General features: G+C 43.3%; 2 protein-coding genes across 2 annotated transcripts in view; one reads left to right on the top strand and one right to left on the bottom strand.

Moving 5' to 3' along the window:
• LOC125245430 overlaps nt 1–14,665 on the bottom strand; it is a 1,350,402-nt gene that overhangs the window by 325,600 nt on the left and 1,010,137 nt on the right.
• LOC125245657 overlaps nt 1,312–14,665 on the top strand; it is a 31,670-nt gene continuing 18,316 nt past the window's right edge. Inside the window, exon 1 of the mRNA XM_048156346.1 lies at nt 1,312–2,341. The gene's annotated coding sequence lies outside the window, so the exon portion shown is untranslated. The remainder of the gene's footprint in view (nt 2,342–14,665) is intronic.

Genomic DNA, 14,665 nt, shown 5'->3' with positions numbered 1-14,665 from the left:
CAGATACGTAATCCTCTTCTTCAGTAATGACAGACAGGGAACTTACAGATGGAGGAGCTTCACTGCAAAGCAATCAGGTGAGTGTTCAGGTATAACTTCCTCTTAAAGAAAGCTGGAGGAACTTCACTGCAAAGCAATCAGGTGAGTATTCAGATAGGACTTCCTCTTGAAGGACTGGCAGATACAGAGCTTACAATAGGGGAAGTTCACTGCAAAGCAGACAGGTGAATACAGAGATACGTAATCCTCTTCTTCAGCAATGACAGACAGAGAACTTACAGCTGGAGGAGCTTCACTGCAAGCAGTCAGGTGAGTATTCAGGTATGGCTTCCTCTTGAAGGAAGCTGGAGGAGCTTCACTGCAAAGCAGTCAGGTGAGTATTCAGATATAACTTCCTCTTAAAGGACTGGCAGACACAGAGCTTACAATAGGAGGAGTTCACTGCAAAGCAGGCAGGTGAATACACAGATACATAATCCTCTTCTTCAGCAATGACAAACAGAACTTACAGCTGGAGGAGCTTCACTGCAGAGCAATCAGGTGAGTATTCCAGTATAACTTCCGCTTGAAGGACTGGCAGACACAGAGCTTACGATAGGGAGGAGTTCACTGCAAAGCAGGCAGGTGAATACACAGATACGTAATCCTCTTCTTCAGTAATGACAGACAGGGAACTTACAGATGGAGGAGCTTCACTGCAAAGCAATCAGGTGAGTATTCCAGTATAACTTCCGCTTGAAGGACTGGCAGACACAGAGCTTACGATAGGGAGGAGTTCACTGCAAAGCAGGCAGGTGAATACACAGATACGTAATCCTCTTCTTCAGTAATGACAGACAGGGAACTTACAGATGGAGGAGCTTCACTGCAAAGCAATCAGGTGAGTGTTCAGGTATGACTTCCTCTTAAAGAAAGCTGGAGGAACTTCACTGCAAAGCAATCAGGTGAGTATTCAGATATGACTTCCTCTTGAAGGACTGGCAGATACAGAGCTTACAATGGGAGAAGTTCACTGCAAAGCAGGCAGGTAAATACACAGATACGTAATCCTTCTCTTCAACAAGGACAGTCAGAGAACTTACAGTTGGAGGAACTTCACTGCAAAACAATCAGGTGAGTATTCAAATGTAACTCCCTCTTGAAGGGAGCTGGAGAGCTTCACTGCAGAGCAATCAGGTGAGTATTCAGATATAACTTCCTCTTGAAGGACTGGCAGACACAGAGCTTACAATGGGAGAAGTTCACTGCAAAGCAGGCAGGTAGATACACAGATACATAATCCTCTTCTTCAATAATGACAGACAGAGAACTTACAGCTGGAGGAGCTTCACTGCAAAGCAATCAGGTGTGTATTCAGGTATGACTTCCTCTTGAAGGACTGGCAGACACAGAGCTTACAATGGGAGGAGTTCACTGCAAAGCAGGCAGGTAAATACACCGATACGTAATCCTCTTCTTCAACAATAACAGACAGAACTTACAGCTTGAAGGGCTTCACTGCAGAGCAATCAGGTGAGTATTCAGGTATAACTTCCTCTCGAAGGACTAGCAGACACAAAGCTTACAATGGGAGAAGTTCACTGCAAAGCAGGCAGGTAAATACACAGATACATAATCCTCTTCTTACTTCTTAGAACGTGACAGAAAGCTCAGGTAAGTAGTGGACACCCGGCGGGTTTAAGTTCACACTTCACACATCAAACAGTGCATCACATCACTTCATCACTGCAATTCAACACTCAGTGGGAAATACATATATAAATGGCCGTCGCCCAGTTCAGACCTGGCATTCACGTCAGGAAATCCCATAAACAAGGAAGAGGATGGAGATCAATGGAACTACTCACAGTCTCTCCCAAACAATCTTACTGTCCAGCGATTTCCTCCTTCCGATTGAGTCAACGTGCTCTCTCTCCCAAACTCACAATGCCGTGCCTGATTGCCAGTCCCACTTCCTCTTCTCCACTGCTCACTTTTCCTCCGAGATTCACAGTCCCCCAAACAAAAGAAACAAAAAAAACGCCCCCTTTAGTGCATCCTCTCTCCTTTTATCCTACCCTAAGGGCAACGTGTCCCAATGTGCACCGCTGCCGGCAATCTTCACTAATCACCCCATTCGCGGGGATTTTTCGCTAAACCGGAACTAGCCCGGTGTTCCGTTGTTATTGGTCCGGCGGGAGGCAATCGCGGCGAACATTAGTTCCGCCTTGACAGTTGGAATTTTTGTCACCTCGTGACAAAAACATACAGCAGTGTGTAAGTTCTGCAACGCAACGCTTACTGAGACGGCTGGGAAGACGTCAAACTTCTATCGACATTTGGAAAGGAAGCATAAAGAAAGGTAAGCTAAGTGCAAGTGATGATAGCAAATTTTGCTGTAAACTCCCATATAGTGCTGGGCGATATTAACCGAAAACATAAGTCAAATCACATGTGAGATATTTGTTAAAACAAACTGATCAAAAATGCAAAAACAGGGTTTCCTTCCCTGTTGCACAATAAAGCTGCACAATAACGTTACCAACATGTAAATTAAAAATATATATACATAATAATATAATATATAATAATTGGCCTACTAAGCAAGACTTAATGCTTGGATCTGTATGATACATATTCGCTCTCCCGTTATTCACATTCAGTTAAGACAACCCAGATAGCAAACTAACATAGAATCAACGTAGAAACGACGTTTCTCGTGACATCGAAACGGAGAGAGGGCTGGCGCAAAATGCGGCATCGGCATCTCGCAGCGGCACTTCCGGCGGCATCTCCAGCGGCCAGGGACTTCTTCGGCAGCTGTCGCTTGAGCGGCATCTCCAGCGGCCGCGGCATCGGCATCTCGCAGCGGCATCTCCAGCGGCCGCGGCATCGGCATCTCGTAGCGGCATCTCCAGCGGCCAGTGACTTCTTCGGCAGCTGTCGCTAGAGCGGCATCTCCAGCGGCCGCGGCATCGGCATCTAGAGCAGCCAGGGACTTTATTCGGCAGCACCTGCCGCTGGCCATTCTAATTCGATGTTGTTTTTTATTTTATTTTAAAAACTACATTTAATCAAAATAACATAATATACCAGAAGACTATCATTTGTAAGCATTTATCACAAATTTTGTTAATAACGTTCTGATGCTCCACTACGTAAGAGAAAGTAAATCACGTTTTGATAAAATAAAACTGCAATGTTATCCATTTCTTTGAAATGCTCATGAATATAAACTGATATTTAGTTAATACAGAAATTAATTTCTGATAGACTATGCTGCACAAAACTGAAATTGGGGCATCTCGTAGCGGCATTTCAGGTGGCATCTCCAGCAGCCTACTTCATATGCTGCCATCAAAATGTTTTCTTTACAGTGTTATCTTTCCAGATAAAATGACTAAAACCATATAAAACAAATATATAAAACAACATAAATGTATAGTAAGATAAATACATTAAGTGGTGTATTTTATATTTCTTTATAATTCATCATAAGCTATTATGTCAGTTTACAACATTTCTGTAAATCTGAATATTCAGCAGTACTTTTATTACATTGCACCACCTTACCTGTAGAGCAGACCTCTGGTTGTTGTCCATTGTATAAGCCTACATTAACATATATGTAGGCCTAATAATTTATACTACACACAAATTTTGTCACTCATATTTATTCACAAAATGTAAAAAAAGTAACATGATATGAAAAAAAGTAAATATGTAAATAAAACACATGAAAATTATGCAATGACTGGCGAATTTAAATATGGGGTCATTAACAAATTCCAAGAAATTTCAGAGGACAGATGTTTTAACAGAAGAAAAAAACATTTAATTTGTAAATTGTAAAGTATTTCATTTTAAATAGATACAAATGATTTTATTTTGATTATTATAATAATTATATTTTAATCACTTGTTTGCAGTAAAACTAAAGCTTATATTTTAAGGATTTTTTTCAACACAAATTACAGATATATAGGGATCGGAACTTAAATAATATATATTAAATAAGAAGTTTATTGTTCAATAAATATCTGATTTTTTTCAGCGCTTTCATTGCAGGTTACATTGTTATGCCAGTAGGTGGCAGCTAGGAGCTGTCTTAATGAGATAGTAAACCCAAAAATGAAAATTATGTCAATATTATTACTCACCCTTGTGCTGTTCTACAATATTAAGACCCAATACTAATATTAGTAGACCCGCTGTACTGTTTTAAACGTTTTAGTACCTCTCTGGGCACTGAAAGTGTAAATTAAAGGATTAGTTCACTTTCTGAATGACAATGTCCTGATAATTTAGTCACCCCATGTCATCCAAGATGTTCATGTCTTTCTTTCTTCAGTCGAAGGTTTTTGATGAAAACATTCCAGGATTATTCTCCTTATAGTGGTCTTCAATGGATCCCAGATGGTTGAAAGTCAAAATACAAAGAGTCTTATCGTGAAACAATCAGTCATTTTCGAAAAAAAATATATAACTGTATATGATTTATAAACACAAATGATCGCCTTGCGAGTGCTTCTGTGTTCTGTATGCTTCAAAAAGCTTACGCTGTATGTCCTACGCCTTCCCTATTCAACTTACGGAACGAACCCGGCGCCATTTCAGTTTTTTTCCATACGTAGAATAGGGAAGGCATTGGATATACAGCATTTGAAGAATACGGAACATGAAAGCACTCGCAAGACGATCATTTGTGTTTATAAAGCATATACAGTTGTATTTTAAAAAAAATGGCTGATCGTTTTGCTAGATAAGACCCTTATTCCTTGTCTGGTATCGTTGAAAGCCTTTTAAAGCTGCACTGAAACTGTAATTTTGACCTTCAACCGTCTGGAGTCCATTGAAGTCCACTATAAGGAGAATAATCCTGGAATGTTTTCATCAAAAACCTTCATTTCTTTTTGACCGAAGAAAGAAAGACATGAACATGTTGGATGACATGAGGTGACTAAATGATCAGGACATTGTCATTCAAAAAGTGAACTAATCCTTTAACTTGCTGGCAATGGAGGCCTCACTGAGCCATCAGATTTCAGCAAAAATATCTTAATTTGTGTTCCGAAGATCAACGAAGGTCTAACGGGTGTAGATTGACACAAGGGTGAGTAATTAATGATATTATTTTCATTTTTGGTTGAACTAACCCTTTTATTGCTGATCCAAACAGTTATAATGCCGAATTCTGTAACCCACTAAATTATGTGACCCTAGTAGGTTATGAGGGTAGGTTATGGAAATTTATCATGGTTTTACCATGATTAAAAGCAGAAAAATATAGTCATTGTAGTAATTCCATGGTTATCAGAAATGAACCATGGTTCTGCTACAAAAACAGTTTTAACTATGGTATTTGTGTGATTATACAAATGGTAATCAATATGTCAAAAAACAAAAAACAAAACAAAACATGATTTTACTATAGTAAAACCATGGTTAATTATCAAAAGGGTAGGATTAGGGTTAGGTTTAGTAAAAAGTCAGATTAGGTCAATGCAATGCCTAGTCATATGATTTGGTAGGTCACAGAATTCGACACAACACCAGAAAGAAATAATGTTATAAACAATTGTCTGCATGCACCCAATTCTGAAGCGAATAATAATATGCTAGTATACAGCAATCCATATGAGAAGTCTGGTGTTGAAGGTGGATCTGGAACTGACTTCTGTCCAGGTTGTCACAGCATCTCTTGTCTTCACAAACTGCCCTGAAATGCAATTCACACATCAACAATGATTGTTATTAATATAATGAGAGGCTCTTACATTCACAATGCTCAGTACTTTTTTTATTATCATCTTTGTCTCATTTTGAATTATGTTGGACCTTACTGTAGGTTGCTAACTCTATACCAAGTGTCCTCAATGCAGAGTTAAGCAAGATGGCCATAGAGGACTCAAAAAATATTTGATGCATTTTTTGAATACTTGATAAACTTTTGATCAAACTTTAACATGGAAGAATCTAGGAACATAAACAAGTTGTCACAGAGCCAACAAAATGTAGTATTCAATGTCAGGTTTATTAAAAAAAAAAAAAAAAAAAAAAAAAAAAAAAAAATAGAATAGAGGTGAAATGCAGAAATGAGAAAGAATAATATACAGAACATATATATGTATATATAGGCTATGTGTGTTTGTCTGAGAGTGTGTGTGTGTGTGTGTGTGTGTGTGTGTGTGTGTGTGTGTGTGTGTGTAAAAAAAGTCTTAAGATGCCAAAATTTACATTTGTAGCTTTACTTATTTAGTATTCCTCATACAATGTCACTTAATTATGTTTGGATTATTCATATATCTGACGCTCCTGAAATCACAGTGCAATTTTAATCAATATTTATTTACCATGAAATATCAAAACATGTTTGAAATAACGTTAGTTTCACCCCATTTTCACGCTCCATATAAGTGACGTCACCGATTAACAGTACACCGCATACTTTTAAGTTATATTTCTAATCATCCATTGACAAATTGCCAGAAAATCATTTACAAAACTATCAAAACCTCTAATCTACACATAATATTTGATTAAAAGCCCACACTTTCATAAATAAGAGCTCAAGTCAATAGTTAGCCTAACGGTTGAGATTCTAACGATCTTTTTCCAAAGACAACAAACCTTTTCTATGAAGAAAATATTCAACAGAAGCTTGTCATTTACATGTATGAAAGTGTCAAGAACAGTTGTATGTATTATTTGTGTAATTTTAGGCACTAAACTTACCTGAAAGCAGTGAAAATAACAGTGACAGACGGTCGTGCTCTTGCTTGTCAGTTGTCAGTTGGTTGAGGTGCCGCCCCGTTTCCATGGTGACTCCAATCCGATCGCTCACGCGACTCGAAATGTTAAATGCGCACGCCAATTAAACATGTCAAAAGTTAAGCAGCTGGGCCATTCCACCGAATGGGTGCCATTTGCTTGTTGTAACTCTTCAAAATTAAACATTATTTTTCATCTTTTTTCAACACTGAATCTAATACTACACATTTTTAACATTTCAAAATGTGTATTGGTCAATCTCGGGCAACTTTATTTAATTTTTTACAAGGTTTCAACGTAACATGGATGCATGTTTTCTCAGTCCTGTTACCAAAACTCAAGTGCCATTTAAAAATCATGTTTAAAAGCATGTGAGTTAATTCCTTTGTATTCACCTCAAGAAAGTGTTTATTTTGAAGAAATGGTTGATTATGTGTTCAAGTAACTGATATTTGTGACAAAAAAAAAACACTTTATTATAAGGCAATATGTATTTTAATAAAAAACGCAAAACAATTTTCTCATTTAAAAGAAGACAAAAGCCTCAAGTTTATATGTTTTTAAATAATTTAATTTATTTAACAATTGTGTAAATGATGGATCAGACAAAACTGATAAAAACAGTGGTTTAACTTTATTTTTCTAGAAAAATGAATAAATTTAGTAAAAGGACTGAGCACTTTGTAACAGGAATGAACGCTGGGTAACAGGACTGAGTGTCCATATGTGTGTGTATGTGTGTGAGAAAAAGAGTGTGTTCATGGCCGTGTGTGCATGTGTGTGAGTGAGATTTCTGTGTTGAAGGGATGTTCTATGTGCTAGTAGTACATTACAGTGAAGGAGGTGGAAAGAGAAAGAAGGAGAGCAAGGAAAAGAGAGAGGGGGGAGAGGGAGGGAAGGAAAGACAAAAAAGGGGGGAAAAGATAGGGTTGCTGGTGTGTTTCACTCTTTCCCTTGCAGCATGCCATGGGTGTGTGTTTCTTGCACCTGCAAAGTATAGGTTCTCTCCATCTTCTACAAAAGATAAGAAAGAGAAAGACAAAAAGATGAAGTCACGTCGTGGTGGACTGGTTCCCTGCAATGTATGGCATTCATATTGTAAAACTAATCCTAAAAATCTACAATTTAAATAATTTCAACTGTAAAACTCATGATACAGGTGAATAGTATTATATCAGCTAATATTCACATTATTAAATTAAAAAAAACAGAGGACTCTACTCACTCCTGTTACTCTTAACTCAGTCCTGTTATTTTTCATATGAGTAACAGGACTGAAAGTAACAGGATTGAGTTTTTAAGCAAAAATGATAAAATACATGACATATGGACACATGGCGTACATGCTAATATCATGAGGACACTAAGCAAATACTAGTGACTTACCTAAAGTTAATATTTTTAAAATAAACAAATAACATCAAAGAAATAATTTAGGTAACAGGACAGTACGTTGAGATTGACCTTCTCAGTCATAGTTACAATTTCACCAAATATACAGAAATTAAAATGAGAGAACTTACTTTTGGTCTTCTTATGGCCTGCGTAAGATCCAGATGATGCAACTTCCTCTTGAAAATGTGTCTTGTGGAATGTTCCAAGTTTTTTAGAGGGGGAAATGTGTGAGGGTAACAGGACTGAGAGAAAACCTGGGGACATGACTAAAATGTGTATTTTATATAACATATTATGGATTTCTTATGAAATTTATTTTTGTTTAGCATAGATGGTATATGGAGTAACACAACAATGCAAAAATAATAAGATTTCTGCAAGATTTTAATGATTATATTTCATGATAAAGTTTAGATTTAGTTAGCGGGGACATGTAACACATGCTATTTTTCAGTATTCTCAGTAGTTTTTAATAATGTTTTAAATTATATATTTTAAATTTGCAGTTAGATTAATGTTTAGGACACTTTGCTTAATAATAAAATATATTTTAGAGTTCATTTTCATGCATATTTATACATAAAATGTCCTGGGGACAGAAATGGCACCGATTCGGTGGAATGGCCCAGCTATCGTTTACATTACAGCGTTAAAACAATACTGATGGAGTCAATTACCAGAAAAAGGTCCTGAAACTTGATAGCATATTGTAGGCCTATAGTAGACCTAGGCTGGACTATCAAACTGTGGAATGAGAATATGAAAGCTGTATCGAGATTGTAAAACAATGTTTGATGTCAGTTTATATCAGGCTATAGTAATATAATATATGCTAATATAATATAATATAATATAATATAATATAATATAGCTTTAGAATACTTACGTTTTCTTTTTTTTCTCTCTCTTTTTGACTAAAGAAAACATATGTTTTATATACCAGAAATGATCAACGTGGTGTAGAAATAAATGTAGGCTATAGGCTATTGCACAGCACATAAAAAAAAAAAAAAAAAAAAAAAAAAAAAAAAGAAAACAGAATGTACGCATTTTGGCCCTAGCATAGTCTTTGTTTTGACATGGTTGTATTTTGGTACTATCATGACGTTTTTTAAACGTCGTATTCCAATGTGCAGATTACGTTATTTTAATACCTGAATAAAACGTCTCCCAAAAGTTGCAATTTGGTATAGTTTCGTTTTCGTAGTAGACAAACGTGATATTAACGTTTTTTTGACTACTTAAAGAAAACATACCAGCTTGGTATTTTCACAACGTTTTTAAAACGTTTCATTTTGGTTACATTATTTTTTTATTTTAAAAAACGTTTTTAAAACGTTGTACTACAACATTACCTAATTGCAACCAAAATACAACGTTGTGAAAAGTTGTAAAAACGTTTTGTGTTTGCTGGGTATATAATGTAATGACAGTCCTGTGTATATAGCATCTTATTAATTTCTTCAAACGTAGTTTTAAAGTGAAAATATTACACCGAATTAATGATCAGCGGCAGGTGCCACAAACAGCGACAGCTGCCGGAGAAAGTCCGTGGCTGCAGATGTCGCAATTTCAGCTTTGTACAGCATAGTCTATCAGAAATTAATTTCTGTATAAATATCAGTTTATATTCATGTGCATTTCAAAGCAATGGATAACATTGCAATTTTATTTTATCTAAGCATGTGATTTACTTTCTCTTATGTAGTGGAGCATCAGAACGTACGTCAGTAGTGACCGACGAATTGGGATATCGCTTAGAGAGCCCTATCAGCTTCGTGTGAACTAAAACAGTGTTTCTCAACCACATTCCTGGAGGCCCACCAACCCTGCACATTTTGCATGTCTCCTTAATTAAACACACCTGATTAGGGTTATCAGCTCATTAGTAGTGACTCAAAGATCTAAAATGGGTGTGTCAGACAAAGGAGACATGCAAAATGTGCAGTGTTGGTGGGCCTCCAGGAATGTGGTTGAGAACCACTGAACTAAAACAAGCCTATGGAATTGGCGTGCGATATATGCATAATGCGCACCGCCCCCGACAGGTGTATATAAATAGGAAGCAGATGCAATCGCACTCTGCCTTTCGCTTCGGAGCCATACTCTGGTGTCTTGCTTCAGAAGACTGTTTTCTTTCTTCAAAAAGTGAAACTAAAACTGCCTCAGAAGAGGATTTACAGCGAGCTGTTTGTGTTGGCAGTAAAGGCACTTCAGCGAGGTCGCGAGTTTCCGGGGAGCCGAGCTATAAGCTCTCAACTGCTGTTGTAACAGCAACACTCTAAAAGTGTGTGTGTGTTGCGATTTGGGCCGGTACCTCGGTGTGTTCAGGGAGTGGTGTACCTGAAGCACATCGCGTCACTCCCTGTGTGCTTCAGCACGATTGAGCTGACTATTCCCCTTCTAAAAGAGCTTTACAGACGAACCCTGACAGTATGTCATTTCGTCTGTGCGTTACTGGGTGCGGTCGTTCACTGGTCCCTGCTGATGGGCACAATCGCTGCATCTCGTGTTTGGGTGTTCAGCACGCTGAAGCAGCTTTTGTGGATGGTTCATGTTCCCATTGCGGGAACATGACTATCGCGGTGCTGAGGTCTAGACTCTCCTTCCTGAGGTCTCAGGAAGTGGGGGTCCCCTCCCCTATGCCCCATTCGACCGTTTTCTCCGGCCCCGGTCGGAGTGACGGTTCGGCGGCGTATAGGAAGGGCGACCTGAGGATTACGGTTAGGGCTTCCCCGCCGAGCGGAAACGCTCCGCGGGCCCCTGCCGCCTCTTCAGCACCGCAACCCATCGTGCCGCCATTGGTTTTCGCGCTGGTCAAACCCAGCGTCCCGCCCCAATGCCCTTCTTCCCGGAAGTGCACGATGAGGTGACCAGGTCTTGGCAAGCACCGTATAGTGTTCGTGCAAGGCCCGGTCCCTCGTCCGCCTTCACCTCCCTGGACGGCGGGGAAGCCAGGGGATACGCGAGGATCCCACCAGTCGAGCGGTCTGTTGCGATGCAGCTGTGTCCAACGGCCACCGGCTGGCGTGGTGAACCGCGCCTCCCGTCCCGGGCCTGTAAGTTCTCAGCCGGTCTGACTGAGAAGGCTTACAAGAGCCTGTGGGCAGGCTGCCTCCGAGAGCAGTTGTGCGAACACAGGGACATGGTTTTAGCTCACCTCAGCCGGTTGGGTCTTCGGGTCAACTGGGACAAGAGCAAACTCACCCCTGGGCAGAGGATCTCTTATCTCGGTCTCGAGCTAGACTCGGTCGCACGGACTGCGCGTCTCACCGAGGCGCGCGTCCAGTCGGTGTTGAACTGCCTGAGCTCGCTCAAGCGCAGGACAGCGGCCCCACTGAAAGTTTTTCAGAGGCTCCTGGGGCATATGTCATCTGCAGCCGCGGTCAAGCCGCTCGGATTGCTCCATATGAGGCCGCTTCAACACTGGCTCCGCGGCCGGGTCCCGAGATGGGCGTGGCAGCGCGGCACGCTCCGTGTCCCCGTGACACCGAGCTGCCGTCGCACCCTCATCCCGTGGTCGGATCCTTCGTTCCTGCGGGCCGGAGTACCCCTCGAACAAGTGTCCAGGCATGCTGTGGTCTCCACAGACGCCTCTGCCACGGGATGGGGGGCCACGTACAACGGGCATGCAGTGTCGGGTCTTTGGACGGGGCCTCAGCTGCATTGGCATATCAATTGCCTGGAGTTGCTAGCAGTACGTCTTGCACTGGGCCGCTTCAAGGAGCTGCTGTCAGACAAGCACGTACTGGTCCGCTCGGACAGCACTGCGGCCGTTGCGTACATCAACCATCAAGGTGGTCTACGCTCCCGTCGCATGTCGCAACTCGCCTGCCATCTCTTGTTGTGGAGTCAGAAGCATCTGAGGTCCCTTCGGGCCACTCATGTCCCAGGTGTGCTCAACCGTGCAGCCGACGAGCTGTCACGGCAGCCTCCACTTGCGGGCGAGTGGCGGCTCCACCCCCAGGCGGTTCAGCTGATTTGGCAGCATTTCGGCGAGGCCCAGGTAGACCTGTTTGCCTCCCCAGAAACTGCCCACTGCCAGTGGTTCTATTCCCTGACCGGCGGCACGCTCGGCACGGATGCCCTGGCACACAGCTGGCCCCAGGGTCTGCGCAAATATGCGTTTCCCCCAGTGAGCCTTCTCGCACAACTCCTGTGCAAGGTCAGGGAGGACGGGGAGCAGGTTCTGTTAGTGGCGCCGTACTGGCCCACTCGGACCTGGTTCTCGGACCTCACACTCCTCGCGACAGCCCCTCCCTGGCCGATTCCTCTGAGGAAGGACCTCCTGACTCAGAGACGGGGCACCCTATGGCACCCGCGTCCCGACCTGTGGAACCTCCACGTGTGGTCCCTGGACGGGATGCGGAGGTTCTGAGTGATCTCCCGCAAGCGGTCGTAGACACCATCACTTCCGCTAGAGCTCCCTCTATTCGGAGCCTCTATGCGCTGAAGTGGAACCTATTCATCGAATGGTGCGCCTCTCGCCGAGAGGACCCCCGATCATGCTCGGTCAGATCCGTGCTTTCCTTCCTGCGAGAAGGGTTGGATCGAAGGCTGTCTCCCTCCACCCTGAAGGTGTATGTTGCCGCTATCGCTGCACATCACCACGCAGTTGAGGGTAAGTCCCTGGGGAAACACGATCTGATCGTCAGGTTCCTGAGGGCGAGGAGACTGAATCCTCCTCGCCCTTCCTCCGTACCCTCTTGGGATCTGACCCTGGTTCTCTCAGCTCTCCGGGGTCATCCCTTTGAGCCCTTGCGATCAGTCAACCTGAAAGTAATGTCTCTGAAAACTGTCCTTCTGGTCGCATTGGCTTCCCTTAAGAGGGTAGGGGACCTGCATGCATTTTCGGTCGAAGAAGCGTGCCTAGAGTTCGGGGCCGGTGATTCTCACGTCATCCTGAGACCCCGGCCTGGATACGTGCCCAAGGTTCCTACCACTCCCTTCAGAGATCAGGTAGTGAACCTGCAAGCGCTGCCCTCGGAGGAGGCAGACCCAGCCCTAGCTTTGCTCTGTCCCGTCCGCGCTCTGCGTGTGTACGTGGACAGAACGCGAAGCTTCAGGACCTCAGATCAGCTCTTTGTCTGTTACGGAGGCCAGCAGAAGGGAAAGGCTGTCTCCAAGCAGAGGATGGCCCACTGGATAGTGGATGCCATCGCCTTGGCGTACGATTCCCAGGGCGTGCCTTGCCCGCTCGGGTTGAGAGTCCACTCCACCAGAGGGGTGGCCTCTTCCTGGGCGCTGGCTCATGGCGCCTCGCTGACAGATATCTGTAGAGCTGCGGGCTGGGCGACACCTAACACGTTCGCTAGGTTTTATAGCCTACGTGTAGAGCCGGTATCTTCCCGTGTACTCGCTTCCACTAGCCGGTAGACGCGTTGAACCCGCTCTAAGTGTCGGCTTGCAATGCCATTCCCGCCCCTGGGCCGGATGCGTGCATATTTTGACTCCAGTCGCGTTCCCCGCTTGGCGAACCCTGTCGAGTTCCTCCGCCTCCCCCTTCGGCTCGGACATTGCGGAGTGTCTGATGCCAGGCCTACATCCGTCCCCGACGTTGTCTGTTGGCTGGGTTCCATATGTTGTGACTCCTCTACGTGAGCGGTCCCATATGTGTAATTATCCACGGGTTTAAACTCCCTACGGCGAGCCCGTGTCTTTCCCTTAGCAGAGCCAGCTCTGCTGTCACCTGTCAGATGAGTCTCCCCCTACCCAGGTGGAGCCATCCCAGGGACTCCATATGCGTACTGCCCCCCGGGCCAGACCATATGTGTATTCTCCACGTAAACTCCTCCCCCATTGGGTAGGTAGTGGTCTCCGCAGCGTCCCCTACGGGTTCGCTTCCCCAGTGTAGTCTAGTTTACTTAGTGGGTATGGGTAAGACAGCAGTAAACTCCTTGGCGTGAGCTCGCCCCCTTCTCCAGTCCTCCGGTGCTATGGGCGGTTAGAGCTCGCGTTGAGCACTGGAAGGGGTTTCGTAACTGTGGCGCTTTACTTGGGATCCCAATTCGTCGGTCACTACTGACGTACGTCGAACGTGACCGACTGAAAGGGAACGTCTCGGTTACGTATGTAACCCTCGTTCCCTGAAGGAGGGAACGGAGACATACGTCACGTCGCCACAGTTTCTGTACCCTCGCTGTTGTGCGGACACCAGTTGTCTCCTCAGCGAAAAACAGAGTGCGATTGCATCTGCTTCCTATTTATATACACCTGTCGGGGGCGGTGCGCATTATGCAAATATCGCACGCCAATTCCATTGGCTTGTTTTAGTTCACACGAAGCTGATAGGGCTCTCTAAGCGATATCCCAATTCGTCGGTCACTACTGACGTACGTCTCCGTTCCCTCCTTCAGGGAACGAGGGTTACATACGTAACCGAGACGTTATTTTGATTAAATGTAGTTTTTAAAATAAAATAAAAAACAACATCGAATTAGAATGGCCAGCGGCAGGTGCTGCCGAATAAAGTCCCTGGCTGCTCTAGATGCCGATGCCGCGGCCGCTGGAGATGCCGCTC

Source organism: Megalobrama amblycephala, linkage group LG1 (genome assembly GCF_018812025.1).
Source record: "Megalobrama amblycephala isolate DHTTF-2021 linkage group LG1, ASM1881202v1, whole genome shotgun sequence".
NCBI classification, from domain to species: Eukaryota; Metazoa; Chordata; class Actinopteri; order Cypriniformes; family Xenocyprididae; genus Megalobrama; species Megalobrama amblycephala.
This window is presented reverse-complemented; position numbering and strand designations above follow the sequence as displayed.